This window comes from Rhincodon typus, chromosome 5 (genome assembly GCF_021869965.1).
Source record: "Rhincodon typus isolate 14 chromosome 5, sRhiTyp1.1, whole genome shotgun sequence".
In the NCBI taxonomy this organism is placed as follows: Eukaryota; Metazoa; Chordata; class Chondrichthyes; order Orectolobiformes; family Rhincodontidae; genus Rhincodon; species Rhincodon typus.
The window spans coordinates 18145034-18159955 of record NC_063336.1 but is presented as its reverse complement, the minus strand read 5'-3'; positions in this window follow the sequence as shown (position 1 = coordinate 18159955).

The following is a 14922-nucleotide window of genomic DNA, read 5'->3' as shown; positions in this document are numbered from 1 at the left end:
TGAAGAAGGGTCTAGGCCCGAAACATCAGCCTTCCTGCTCCTCTGATGCTGCTTGGCCTGCTGTGTTCATCCAGCTCCACACCTTGTTATCTCTATTTAGCCCATTGTGTCAGTTCCAGCTATCTGAAAGAATGATTCATATCCAAACTGTTGCTGCTTCCTACAGCCTGGTATTTATTTCCTTTCTCATGTATATATTCAATTCAAAGTTATGATTAAATTATCTTCCACAACACTTTCAGGGACTGCATTCCAGGTCATAAAGAACATGCTGAACAAAAACAAATCCTCCTCCTGCTGCCTCAGTTTTTTCTTGCCAATAGACTCATTTATTTGACTAGCACATGCGCAGTGTAAATGGCATAGAGAAGATAGCATTTCACACTGAAATGATACACGTGATACACATTGTGCATCGTATTATCATGCATCTGTACTGAAGCTGGTATGAGCTTGTATTTGATCCTTGATGCCATTAAAATGCTGCTGGGTGCCTGAAATTCACCCACAAGCAGAGTACCAGAAACGTACCAGTAGGTAGAATGCTTATCAATGAAAAGACATAGAGATCTTCTTCAGATGTAGTTAGAATGGAGGGTCAACTCTTTCCAGTATATTGTTTTGTTTATACTGTATGGGAACACACAAATACATGATCCAGTCTCAAGTGCCGTTAGAAATCAGTTTTTATATATCAAAGTAATGAAGCATTTGCTGATATCATACTATAGGGAGTGTCTTGAGTCATTCAGACCAAATCAATGAATGGAGCTGTTTGCAAATTTGCAGATAACACGCCAGTATAATGTGGACCAAATGAATAAGTAGCGGGCTGGGCTTAGATAAATTGCTGAATGGGCCTGCCTGTAGCAGATATCCTTCAAAGTAGACAATTGAAATACTTGCTTTCTATCTTCTTAAGGGCAATTTGGGATGGGCAATAAATGCTGGCCCAGCCTACAATGCCTCTATCCTGTGAAAGCAGGACAGTTAGGTTGATGAAGACTATTTAGTCCATTTGCATATATGAAGCAAGTCATTTATCTCTCTGATTCTGCTCCACCATCAAACTGGATCATTGAACAAAACAGCTAAGAGGAAGGACATTCAGCTTAGTGCACCTGTGCCTACAGCATAATCCAACTAATACCAATCTATTCCTTTGAAGTACTTATTACATTTTTCTGGAAGATACAATTGTATCTACTTCCACCATCCCTTCAGTGCATTACATTCCAGATCATGTACAAACTTGCTGCATTTGCCTCACAGCGCCAGGGACCCAGGTTCGATTCCACCCCCGTGCGACTGTATGTGTGGAGTTTGCACATTCTCCCTGTGTCTGCGTGGGTTTCCTTCGGGTGCTCTGGTTTCCTCCCACAGTCCAATGATGTGCAGGCTAGGTGGATTAGCCAAAATAAATTGCCCATAGTGTTCAGGGATGTGTAGATTAGGTGGGTTATCGGGGGATGGTTCTTGGTGGGATGCTCTGAGGTTCAGTGTGGACTTGTTGGCTCGAAGGGCCTGTTTCCACACTGTAGGGATTCTATAATCTATGAAGTCACCTGATGCCACTTTCTTTCCCTTTTGCTACTCAGCTAAAACCTGTACCCACTGGTTACCAACCCCTCTGCCACTGAAATGGGTTTCCCTTTATTTCTCCTTTCATCTGAGCAAACAAAACTGGATGAAGGATTCAAAATGCAGTTGATCAGAGCAATATTCAGGGTGTACACTACTGCCGCTGTGTACTGGTCAAAACTGCTGTTGGAGAGTGACGTACTTTCACAGAATTATACTGATATGTCTAACCTAAATCACCTCTGAAACCAACAAAGACCAAGATTCATCTGATCACTTTCTCAGTGTTGACAGGTTTTTGGGAACTTAGAGTCTTAGCAGCTATGGCAACAGAGGAAAGAATCAGCATGGCTTCATGAAAGAGAAATTAAATTAATTACACATTACTTGTAAATCTATGAAATCTTCTGACTCTCTATCAGCTGCTTCAACCGATACATAGTGGTAGCAGTGTACAAAGAACACAGCAGGAACTTACCAAGAGATAGTAGGAACTGCAGATACTGGATTCTGAGATAACAAGGTGTGGAGCTGGATGAACACAGGCAGCATCAGAGGAACAGGAAAGCTGACATTTCGGGTCTGGACTCTTCTTCAGAAACTTGGCAGCACCTTCCAAACCTACAACCCCTTCCATCTACAAGGGTAAAAGGACAGCAGATTCATGGGAACGCCACCACGTACAAGTTCCCCTCCAAGCCCCTCATAATCCTGACTTGGAAATATATCCCCATACCTTCTATGGCTTTGGGTCAAAATCACGAAATTCTTTCCGTAACTGCATTGTGGATGTTTCCACATGAAAAAGATGCAGCATTTCGAGTAAACAGCTTCTCGCTCCCTTCTTAAGGGCAATTTGGGATGGACAATGCATGCTGGCCTAGCTAGCAATGTCCATATCCTGTGAAAATATATTGAGAACCATACATGCAATGTATGTATTGTGTGCATTTTCTTTTGCCTGCATTAAATTTCAATTGCCCATTGACCTGCCCACTTACTTATATTTTCCTATTTATTCAGCAATGTCTGTGTAACCTCCCTCAATGTATTATTCTTTCTATTTTGACATCAACTTCAAACCTGGCCACTTTTGTATTTAGGAAGTGGGAAATTCCAGGCAGCTACTTTCTAGTAGGTAGTGATTTCCCTGTTGAAGATTTCATGTCAAGAAAGACTATGGAGGTAAGAGGTAAGGCTAAGAACTAAAATGTTTAAAAGATATGCAAGCATCGTGAGGGCCACCAGAGTGGAAACAAGGAGGAATTTAGATTCTGTTACTCTTACACCTCTCTGGGATAGCATGCTGGAAATCAAGCCCTGAATCTTCACACAGTCATCACAAAAGTTAAAGATTTTTAGAAATATGTACAATTCTCCAATTCACCTGTCTTTTAGATCCAGGATGATACTGAACAGGAATGATTATTTATGACAAATAAATAGATTCTAGCTGCAGATAAACAGTTATAAACCATCAACATATAATTCTATGAACTGAAGTTTTCCAAGCTCCTTATAAATTACCCCTCTACATGCATACAGTCAGACACAGACAGGAAAAACAAAACACAGGTGTTATGGGCAGGGGGAAAGATGGGGAAGGCAGTTCAGTGATCCCTTTTCCACTGGTTTTGCTGAGATGACTCTTGTTCCGTTCAGAGCTCTACTTCTCAATCTTCCTTCTTCAGATGCTTTGTTCTGTTTGCAGAACATAGAATCCCTACAGTGTGAAAGCAGGCCATTCAGCCCATCGAGTTCACACTAACCTTCTGAAGAGCATCCCATTCCATCCCTGTAACCCTGCATTTCCCATGACTAATCCACCTAGCCTGCGCATCCCTGTGGGAGGAAACCAGAGCACCCGGAGGAAACCCACAGAGACACAGGGAAAATGTGCAAACTCCACACAGAAAGCCACCTGAGGCTGGAATTGAACCTGGGTCCCTGATGCTGTGAGGTAGCAGTGTTAATCACTGACCTACCAGATGACTGCCTCCCACTTATAAAAGTCTTTGATTTATTAATTAGTAGTCAGAGGTTATAGCAACTGAAAAAAGGAAATGAACTCAGGCTTGAGATGCTTTTTTATTGCTGAGCATAAACAGCACCTTCTCCTCCAGGGGTCCAATTGTTTCTAACAAAACATTCACAAAGCTGTTTGTCTTCCTGGGAGACAATGATGTAATTTTTTTGCAGGCAGAAGTCCTTTATCATTAACAATTGGTCACAAGGCCTCAGGCCAATCAACTACTTGTGACCAGCCAAAGCTCCATTTGTATAACCCCCTCGGACCCAGCTCGTCTGCAAACCAGACTTCCATTGCTGCATGAACAAGAAGCTGTGTAAACAACATTTACAATGAGTGTCAGGTTCCTTTATTTCAAAATGTGCAGGAATATGAATCAAACATGCAGAAAAATAAGAAAGAAACAGTCCTTGCACACTAAGGATAGTTGAGATTAATGTTGAACTGACTGCATGGCTTTAAGGTTAACTATTAAAGGCAACCATCTTGTTGTGTTTAACATAGGTTCAAGTGGTTTTTTGGTTCACAGGTGTTTAAAATAATCACACCTTAGCCAGAGGAATAAGCCAGTCAAGAAGAAAAAAATAACATTTGGAAATGTGAGATTTGTTGCATTGATCCTATTAGATGAAAGGCATGTCGGGTAATAAAAATGGAAATCTCCCTTTATATGACAGTGAGTGGGAGATTCCATCTTCTTCCTTAGTGCAGGGCTGAGTGTGTTAGGTGGCGACTTCAATACCATCCCAATAGTGAGATAGCCCACGCAGTAACTTAAAAATCAACTCATTCACAGCAGAACAACAAGTGAGTATATCACCCTATCACAGGTCTTGACATCGGTGACAAAAACAGAAGTTGCTGGAAAAGCTCAGCAGGTCTGGCAGCTTCTGGGAAGAGAACATCAGAGTTAACGGTTCGGGTCCAGTGACCCTTCCTCAAAACTGATGGTAGCTGGGAACCCATCAGTTTATATGCAGAAAACAGGGAGGGAATGGGATAGGGAGTGAACAAAAGGATAGAGCCCGAAGAAAGAGAAGAGCAGTTGGATAGAGAAAGGAGTTGATAACAAACTGGCTAGGAGGGGCTAAGTTGTTAATGGGGACTGTTAGTGACTAACATTAGATAGTGTGTGATGGCAGGCTATGTGATAACAAGGCCTGGTGTTTGTGGTTTTGGGGTCTAGGACACAGGAAAGTTTAGGCCCTAAAATTATTGAACTCAATATTGAGTCCGCAGGGCTGCAGGGTCCCCAGGTGGAAAATGAGGTGACATTGGTGACCTGGGTCACCAAAATCTTCCAGCCAATCAGAGTCTAGCAGCTTCTGGGAAAATCCCAAAGCCTTTTATTCGTACATAAGGAGCAAGAGGGTAACTATAGAAAGGGCTGGCCCACTCAAAGGAGGGAAATTACGCGAGGGGTCAGAGAAAATTAGTGAGATTCTTAATGAGTACTTTGCATCGGTATTCACCGAGGAGAGGGACATGACGGATGTTGAGGTTAGGGATAGATGTCTGATTACTCTCGGTCAAGTCGGCATAAGGAGGGGGGATGTGTTGGGTATTCTTAAAGGCATTAGGGTGGACAAGTCCCCAGGTCCGGATGGGATCTATCCCAGGTTACTGAGGGAAGCGAGAGAGGAAATAGCTGGGGCCTTAACAGATATCTTTGCAGCATCCTTGAGCACGGGTGAGGTCCCGGAGGACTGGAGAATTGCTAACATTGTCCCCTTGTTTAAGAAGGGTAGCAAGGATAATCCAGGTAATTATAGACCAGTGAGCCTGACGTCAGTGGTGGGGAAGCTGCTGGAGAAGATACTGAGGGATAGGATCTATTTACATTTGGAAGAAAATGGGCTTATTAGTGATAGGCAGCATGGTTTTGCACAGGGAAGGTCATATCTTACCAACTTGATAGAATTCTTTGAGGAAGTGACAAAGTTGATAGATGAGGAAAGGGCTGTAGATGTCATATACATGGACTTCAGTAAGGCATTTGATAAGGTTCCCCATGGTAGGCTGATGGAGAAAGTGAAGTCGCATGGGGTCCAGGGTGTACTAGCTAGATGGATAGAGAACTGGCTGGGCAACAGGAGACAGAGAGTTGTAGTGGAAGGGAGTTTCTCAAAATGGAGAACTGTGACCAGTGGTGTTCCACAGGGATCCGTGTTGGGACCACTGTTGTTTGTGATATACATAAATGATCTGGAGGAAGGTATAGATGGTCTGATTAGCTAGTTTGCAGATGACACTGAGATTGGTGGAGTAGCAGATAGTGTAGGGGACTGTCGGAGAATGCAGCAGAATATAGATACATTGGAGAGTTGGGCAGAAAAATGGCTGATGGAGTTCAATCCAGGCAAATGCGAGGTGATGCATTTTGGAAGATCCAATTCAAGAGCGAACTATATGGTAAATGGAAAAGCCCTGGGGAAACTTGATGCACAGAGAGATCTGGGTGTTCAGGACCATTGTACCCTGAAGGTGGCAACGCAGGTGGATAGAGTGGTCAAGAAGGCATACGGCATGCTTTCATTCATCGGACGGGGTATTGAGTACAAGAGTTGGCAGGTCATGTTACAGTTGTACAGGACTTTGGTTCAACCACATTTAGAATACTGCACACAGTTCTGGTCGCTTTGGAGAGAGTGCAGAGGAGGTTCACCAGGATGTTGCCTACTATGGAGGGCGTTAGATACAAAGAGTGGTGGAGTAGATTAGTATTTACATTAGAAAGACAGAGGTTGAGGGGGGACCTGATTGAGGTCTACAAAATCATGAGAGATAAAGACAGGGTGGATAGCAAGAAGCTTTTTCCCAGAGTGGGGGACTCAGTTACTAGTGGTCACAATTTCAAGGTGAGAAGGGAAAAGTTTAAGGGAGATATGCATGGAAAGTTCTTTACGCAGAGGGTGGTGGGTGCCTGGAACGCATTGCCAGCGAAGGTGGTAGAGGTGGGCACGATAGCATCATTTAAGATGTATCTGGACAGATACATGAATGGGCAGGGAGTAGAGGGATACAGATCTTTGGAAAATAGGCGACAGGTTTAGATAGAGGATCTGGATCGGCACAGGCTTGGAGGGCCGAAGGGCCTGTTCTTGTGCTGTAATTTTCTTTGTTCTTTTGTTCTTTGTTCTGAGTCCTCCAGTCAGTTGGTACAGTCCAACCTCTTGGAGGATTGCACCAAAGGGAAGGGGAGGACTTTTCTTTTTTCATTGCAGTGTTGTGGGGAGAAAATGTTCAGAGATGGTGGAGGTTACCCTTGTCCTATGGTGCCAGGACCAATGACTGAAATATCTCTGCCTTGACTAGACTGAAATCTCCTCCCATTAGGCTATGAGGCATGGCCATTTGTTTGAGGCCTGTGTAGTGTGTTTGCTCCCTACGCTGTTGGTGTGAGGCTGACGTAGCGCAGTAACATGGTCACACCACCCCTGCCCCGTGACCAATCACTGCTGACCACCATAACAAGCAGCCTGGCTTTGTGTCTGCACTTACACAACGAGGCCATACTGAAGTGCTGAGAATCTGTAACCTCCAGCTGAGGGGGAGAAACGCAGAAAGGGGAGATAAAGGGAAGGCAGGGCTGCTGTGTGCTTCAAAATATGCACAAAGTGCCTGATCACGAAGAGAGTGAGTGTGCCCCCTTGAGATATATCCTTGGTGAATCCATCCTTGTCCCTGGGCATGACACCAGGTTATAGTCCAACAGGCTTATGTGAAACCACAAGCTTTCGGAGTTTCTCTCCTTCTTCAGGTGCTTGTAAAAGAGAAAGCAAAAAGACACAGAATTTATTAGTAAAAGATCAAAGGGTCATACACTGCTACGAATTAAACAGACCGAAGATGCTGTTAAATCTTTAATTAGTTAGACAGGAGATGCAGGGTTCAATTCGTTAATATGCAAAGCCCTGAATTTCTGAACAGAGATAAGTAAAGGTTTTATCAAAGAGGAGGTGACATCTCAGATCAGAAAATGTATGTTCCGTGTGAGGCCCTGTTTAGAATCTTTTTGTGTTTCGACTTTGAGTCAGACTTCTAAGGTTGGAATTTACAAAATGCCACATTGACTGGGTCTACAAATTGTGTGCTTTTGGAACAAAATAGAATGTATCTGCAAATATAAATCTGCAAATGCAAATTCACTTTATAGATCTTTGTGTGTGTGTGTGTGTGTGTGTGTCTATGAGAGTGTGTGTGTGTGTGTGTGTGTGTGTGTATGTGTGTGAGTGTGTATACTTATGTGTCTGTGTCCATGTCGGTGGGTGGTGTTCCCCCGTGTATGATGGTAGTGTCCATGTCGATGGGTGGTGTTTCCCCGTGCGTGATGGTAGTGTCCATGTCGGTGGGTGGTGTTCCCCCGTGTGTGATGGTAGTGTCTATGTCAGTGGGTGGTGTTCCCCCGTGTGATGGTAGTGTCCATGTCGGTGGGTGCTGTTCCCCCATGTGTGATGGTAGTGTCCATGTCGGTGGGTGCTGTTCCCCCATGTGTGATGGTAGTGTCCATGTCGGTGGGTGCTGTTCCCCCGTGTGTGATGGTCGTGTCCATGTCGATGATCCAACATGTCTTGCAGAGGTTACCATGACAGGGTTGTGTGGTGTTGTGGTTGATGTCCCGAAGGCTGGGTAGTTTACTGTAAACAATCGTCTGTTTAAGGTTTGGCGGTTGTTCGAACTACAGGGCCTCACGCCTAACATGCACTGTCTGACCTGAGATGTCGCCGCTTTTTTGATAAAACCTTTACTTATCGCTGGGCAGAAATTCGCGGATATGCATATTAATGAATTGGACCCTGCATCTCTTTGCTAACTGATTAAAGATTTAACAGCATCGTAGGTCTGTTTAATTCGCATCAGAGCATGACACTTTGATCTTTTACACATAAACCTGTTGGACTGTAAACTGGTTTCATGTGGCTTTTGACCTTGCCCATGCCAGTCCAACTCCGGCACGTCCACATCACAAAATATCCTGGCAGCAGCCTTCTAAAGGAATGTGCCAGTGTGCTCCAGAATGCAGTATCGAGGTGCAGAACTGGACTATAAGCTGATTGGAGATATGCCATGGTGATGTGGTAAGGCTGGTACATGCCAAATGAGAATGTCAGTGGGTGAGGGGTTAGTGGGCAGTCAGTGCCCATGGAGTGTACCCTGAGGTATTGGTGTCCAAGCTGGTGGTCTGGGAGAACACGCAGCGAGCTGGAGTCACCAGGTACCCCACTCCAGCTAACGTGTCAAGAATTGTCATTGTCTGGTTTCTATTGGGCGGGAGGAGAATAAGAAATGCACATCAGTGAGGCAGGATTTGGTAAGAGAGAAGTACTGAAGCACGCAAGTGGATGTAAATAGGCCTCTCAAACCCCACTTACAAGAATCTCATCTTTCCGTGCGACACAAATGGAAATTCCTGCTCTCAATGTCAGGAAATCCCCTGGCCAGACATCTCACCCAATTTTCCCGACATTCTCGGTGTTGTCCATCAGATTAATATAAGGCTGGGGAGATTCCACTCGATCAGTCAGTGTCTGATACAATGATGACTGCCGCACATTTAGCATCAAAGAATAATATTCCTCTGAAGTCTAAGCTTCAGAGTTAAGAATGAAGTTTATGGTGAGAATTGCGAGGCTGTATTGTAAGGCCGCCAGTGGAGGGGGCGGTCACACAGGAGGCCAGGAGCTGGGCAGCTCCTTCAGATGTCTCCTGTCTGTCACTTCCACTGGAGCCACCAATGGACCATTCCTGTCACCACACAGTGGTACCTTCCTCTTGCATGTTTACCAGGTTCCAAACATAATGCTCACACACCATCAGTTCACTGACCTTTAGTCAGAGCTTGGAGAATGGACACACCTGATTGATTCTCACCCAAAGGCTTGCATGAGACAAAGACATGATTGGCACAAGGGGATCCTGGTCAGGTTTGCTACTATAGCCAATATGATTGCCTTACTCAGTTAGGCACTACAAATGCCTTAAGGACTTTCAGAACAACGAACCAGACTGCATATTGACCAGGACTCCTCGTGAGCTGATCAGCATGGAGAGGCCTCACCCCCTACAACGTCGAGTTTGTATTGGCTTGGAGGAGCAAGTCTACTCCGCCATTTATACACCTGATCTATGTAGTTAAGTCTGTGAACACACAGGTTTCCCCATTTCAACAAACGTGACGAAACATAATTCCAGTAGGCTGGGCTGTTCATGATCACTCATGACATGCTACTACATTCACAGTATTGTTGTGGTGCAAAATGAGACTATTCAGTCCATCACACCTGAACCGGGCCATTAAATTCTAAACAGGTTCCCAGTCCTGAAGGTCAGGGAAACTGGCCCGTCTGATAGGTCCTGAGATTTTTATCACAAACCTTTCAATCACTGTTGGGAAACTAGGTTTTTGTCTCCTGCCTGCCTTTCATAGGGCTGGGCCTGCAAAATCCTGCCACTTCTTTTCTGTTTCTCTCCTTCTGCAGTTGCTACCAAATCTACTTGGCACTTTCAGCACTTGCTGTTTTCCTTTTGGATTTCCAACCTCCATAATTTTTGAGCTGCTCCATTCACTGATCTTCACTCTCTGCCATTTCCAATCTTTGCTACTCCCATCTCTCTTCCTCCTCCCCCCAACTGGCACTTTCACTCAGCTGTTTGCCTCTGTCCCTCACTGCCTCTCCGTCTCTTTGCCAGTCGCCAACTCCCTGTTCACCCCTCTTTGCCAGTCTTCTCTCAACCACTCTCATTGTCCAATGTCCACGCTCAGGCAGCCATGGGGTAACTCATCCTGACCTTGAATTTCAACGTCTTACAACATCAACATCTCTTAATATTAGGACTTTGAACAGTACTGGCTGGAAAATGGTTCTGAACACTGGATATTTATTGGTGCTCTGCAGCTGACTGATAGAGAGCTCCACAAGTGCTTTCATCCCTTGGTTTCATGTTGGGTTTCAGGAGTCGTGTCACTGGACTAGTAATCCAGAAACCCAGGCTCTTGTTCTGAGCTCATGATTCAAACCTTGCCATCCCTGTTCAAATTCTGGAATTGAGTTTTCCCAATGGTGGGCATGTTACCATTGCCAATTGTTGTAAAACCCTATCTGGTACATTTAGGGAAGGAAATCTGCCAAGCTTACCCAGTCTGGCCCACACGACTTCAGACACACAGCAATGAGTTTGACTCTTTACTGGTCTCTGCAATGCTCTCTCAAGCCATTCAGATGATGGGGTAATTAGGGACGAACAATAAATACTGTCCCAGCCAGCGATGCCCACATCCCACGCACAAATTTAAAAAAAAGACACTGTCCGATGTCTCTGGACAAGTTAACCCACCTGGATCAGAAGTGGGCCACCCTAAAGCCTGAAAGTTAACTAAATAAAGACAGCACATGGACACCTTTTGATTTCCTGACTTTTCCTAAATTTCAGTTCTTTTGTTTGGAAACCAGACTTCAGGAAGCATGGTCAGGCCCTTGGAGAGGGTACTTTGCCAGAGATTTCAGATCATCAGCAGTGAGGAATGGAGCAGAATTCTTTTGCATTTGTATTATCGACATGTACATGAAAAAGAAAAAAAAAATTGCAAGGCTATGGAGAAAGAGCGGAGGAGTGGGACTAATTGGATAGCTCTAACAGAGAGCCAGCTCAGGCACAATGGATTACTTCTGTGCTGTTAGATTCAATGATTGGCATCTTAACTACCTGCCTTTGCAGAAATACATGAGGCTTTGTGAGCTCAGATTTAAAATAACTTCTTTCAATTTCTCTTCGTGGAAAATTAGTCAAAGCAGCCTGCATCATGATAGTAATATTGGCCAAGATTCTGAAAATCCCTTTTCAATTGAGGGAGGCGGTGGGTTTATGGATAATGTTGCCAGGAAACTAACCCCGAAACCCAGACATAATGATCTGAGGCCATGGGGGTTCACAAGCCCACCTTGCATGTAGTGAAAATTGAATTAAAACATAAAACAAAATCTGGAAGTAAAAGCCAATCAAATGCCAAGCATGTAAACACTGTTGTCAAAAGCCCCATCTGGTTCACTAATGTCCTCTGGTCTGACCTACATTTGACTCCAGATCCATAGCAATGTGGTTGACTCTCAACTGCCATTGGAATTCGGGATTGGCACTAAATGTTGGTCTATCCAGTGATGCAAACATCCCATAAACAAATTTTAAAAAGTTCCACGGTGTTTTAAACTTTCACCTGAACTGCTGGACTCACCCACTGTTAAGTGTTGAAGACAAGCTTAATCAGCCAGCCTAATTTACTATTTTACCTTCAGATCGACTCTAATCACTTGTGAGTGTACTACCTTTGGTTCTAGGCAGATGCATTGTGCACCTTGTTGATGGATTGATTGATTGATTTATTGTCACGTGTACCTAAGTACAGTGAAAAGCTTTGTTTACAAGCAGTGCAGGCAGGTCATAGTGAGCAAGGACACGCAGATCAAAAAGACCTGGACAGACGCATACAGGTTACATTGCACAGGGCACGCACGAGGCGAGACCAACGTTAGCAAGATCAGCATTATCTGAGGCTAGAGTCCGTTCATCATTCTGATAACAGCCAGAAAGAAGCTGTTCCTGAACCTGTTGGTATGTGTGTTCAGGCTTCTGTATCTTCTGTCTGATGGAAAACGTTGTAGGGTGTCATTACCAGAGTGTGATAGGCCTTTGATGATGTTGGCAGCCTTTCCGCGGTAACGAGCCATGTAAATAGAGTCCGTGGATGGAAGGTTGGCTTCTGTGATGGTCTGGGCTGTGCACACCACCTTCTGTAGTTTCTCATGGTCCTGGGCAGAGCAGTTGCCGTACCAGGCTGTTGTGTACCCGGACAGTGTGCTTTCAATGGTGCATCGGTAGAAGCTGGTGAGGGACCTTATGGACATGCCAAATTTCCTGAGCTGCCTTGTTTGTGCTTTTGGCTTGAGAAAGTACCTCAACTCTCAGGCTGAGGTTTCTAGAGCAAGGGTATTGGTGAGACCATATCGGGAGCACTGTATACAGTCCTGTCACTGTACTTACAGAAATCAAAGCATTTTAGAACGTAGAACATAGCACATAGAACAGTACAGCACAGGCCCTTTGGCCCACGATGTTGTGCCGAACTTTTACCCTAAACCTATGGTCTATCTAACCTCCACCCCTACCTTATACTATCATCCATATGCCTATCTAATAGCCGCTTAAATGCCCCCCTAATGAGGCCGACTCCACTACCCTCTCCAGTAATGCATTCCACGCCCCTACCACTCTCTGAGTAAAGAACCCACCTCTGATGTCTCCCCTATATCTACCACCACTCACTTTAAAACTATGCCCCCTCATAATAACTACCTCCACCCTAGGAAAAAGTCTCTGGCTGTCCACTCTATCTATACCTCTGATCATTTTGTACACCTCTATCAAGTCACCTCTCATCCTATGTCGTTCTAAAGAGAAAAGCCCTAGCTCTTTCAACCTTTCCTCGTAAGACCTTCCATCCATTCCAGGCAACATCCTGGTAAATCTCCTCTGCACCTTTTCCAACGCTTCCACATCTTTCCTGTAATGAGGTGACCAGAACTAGACACAATACTCCAGATGTGGCCGAACCAGGCTTTTGTACAGCTGGAGCATAACTTCACAGCTCTTGACCTCAATCCCTCTATTAATGAAAGCTAACATACCATATGCCTTCTTAACACCTCTATCCACCTGGGTGGCAGCTTTCAGGGAACTGTGGACATGAACCCAAAGATCCCTCTGCTCCTCCACACTGCCAAGAATCTTTCTGTTAACCCTGTATTCTGCTTTCAAGTTTGTCCTTCCAAAATGAATCACCTCAAACTTTTCAGGCTTAAACTCCATCTGCCACTTCTCAGCCCAGCACTGTATCCTATCAATGTCCCTTTGTAACCTAGAACAGCTCTCCACACTGTCCACAACGTGACCCACCTTCGTATTTTAGATAAGGTTTTCTCAATTAATACCTTGGAACGTATTACTGTAATGAGGAAAAGATAGCCACGCTAGACCTATATAGAAGAGTCAGAGGACTTAATTGAAGCGTAGAAGATCCTGAGGGGTTGTGATCAGGTGGATATGGAAAGGATGTTTTCTCTTGTGGGAGAGTCTAGAACTAGGGGTCACAGTTAATAAATAAGGGGTCACCCGTTCAAAACAGAGATGAGGAAACTTTCTGTTTCTCTCAGAGGATAGTGAATTCCCTTCCTCAACAGGCAGCAGATGCAAACTCTTTAATATTCTTAAGGCAGAGATAGACAGATTATTCATTACTAAGGAGTTGCAGGAATGTAGAGTTGAGGTTAAAATCAGATCAGCCAAGATCTAATGGAATGGGACAGCAGGATCAAAGGGCCGAGTGGCCAATTCATGTTCCTGTGTGGGATATTCCCCAGTGTTCTCATCCCCAGAGGATGGGATAATATTCCCGACTAAGTCAGCATCTCCAAGAGAGCCGTGCACAGAGCGATGGGGCATACAGACTGGGAGTGGTAACGGGGCGGGGTGAAAGGTGAATAATGTCTGTATCGAATCTGCTGCATAGTGCTGGAACGCCAGGCTGTTTCAGCCTTGGCTATGAAGGCACCCTATCCCACATCATAGCGATGGGCTCCTCACCATATCCAGGCTGTGGGCATCACCTCTAGGAGTTTTGTCGGCCTGGGGAGGGGTCCAGGCCAATCGGTGAAGTGTTGGCAGTGGGGCATGGGTGGAAGAGATGCACAGCTCCTCCACCATGAGACCATCCAGTTAAACAGATAGGGCTCCAAGGGGCTAGGTATCTGTTGATTCCTTCCAGGGTTACTACCAAGGCCAACACAAGTGGGCCTCACTGGGACACACACCAGTTCTCATAGAATCATAGAGGGTTTATAGCATGGGAAGAGGCCTTTTGGCCCATTGTGTCCATGCTGGTTACACCCACCTATTTTAATCCCGTTTTCCTGTACTTGGCCCATAGGCTTATATGCTATGGCTTTTCAAGTGGGAGACAATGATGGAATAATACATGCAGTACAATGTTATTGAACTGGAAAAGGATGCAAAAAAGATTTACCAGGATGTTACCGAAACTGGAGGGTTTGAGTTATAAGGAGGGGCTGGAAAGGCTGGGATGTTTTTTTCCTGGAGTTCGGAGGCTGAGGGCTGGTCTTATAGAGGTTTATAAAATCATGAGGGGCATGGATAGGGTGAATAGCCAAGGTCTTTGTCCCCAGTGTGGGGGTAGTGGTGAGGTCTACAAAGCTAGAACGCATGGGTTTAAGGTGAGAGGGGAAAGATTTGAGAGGGACCTG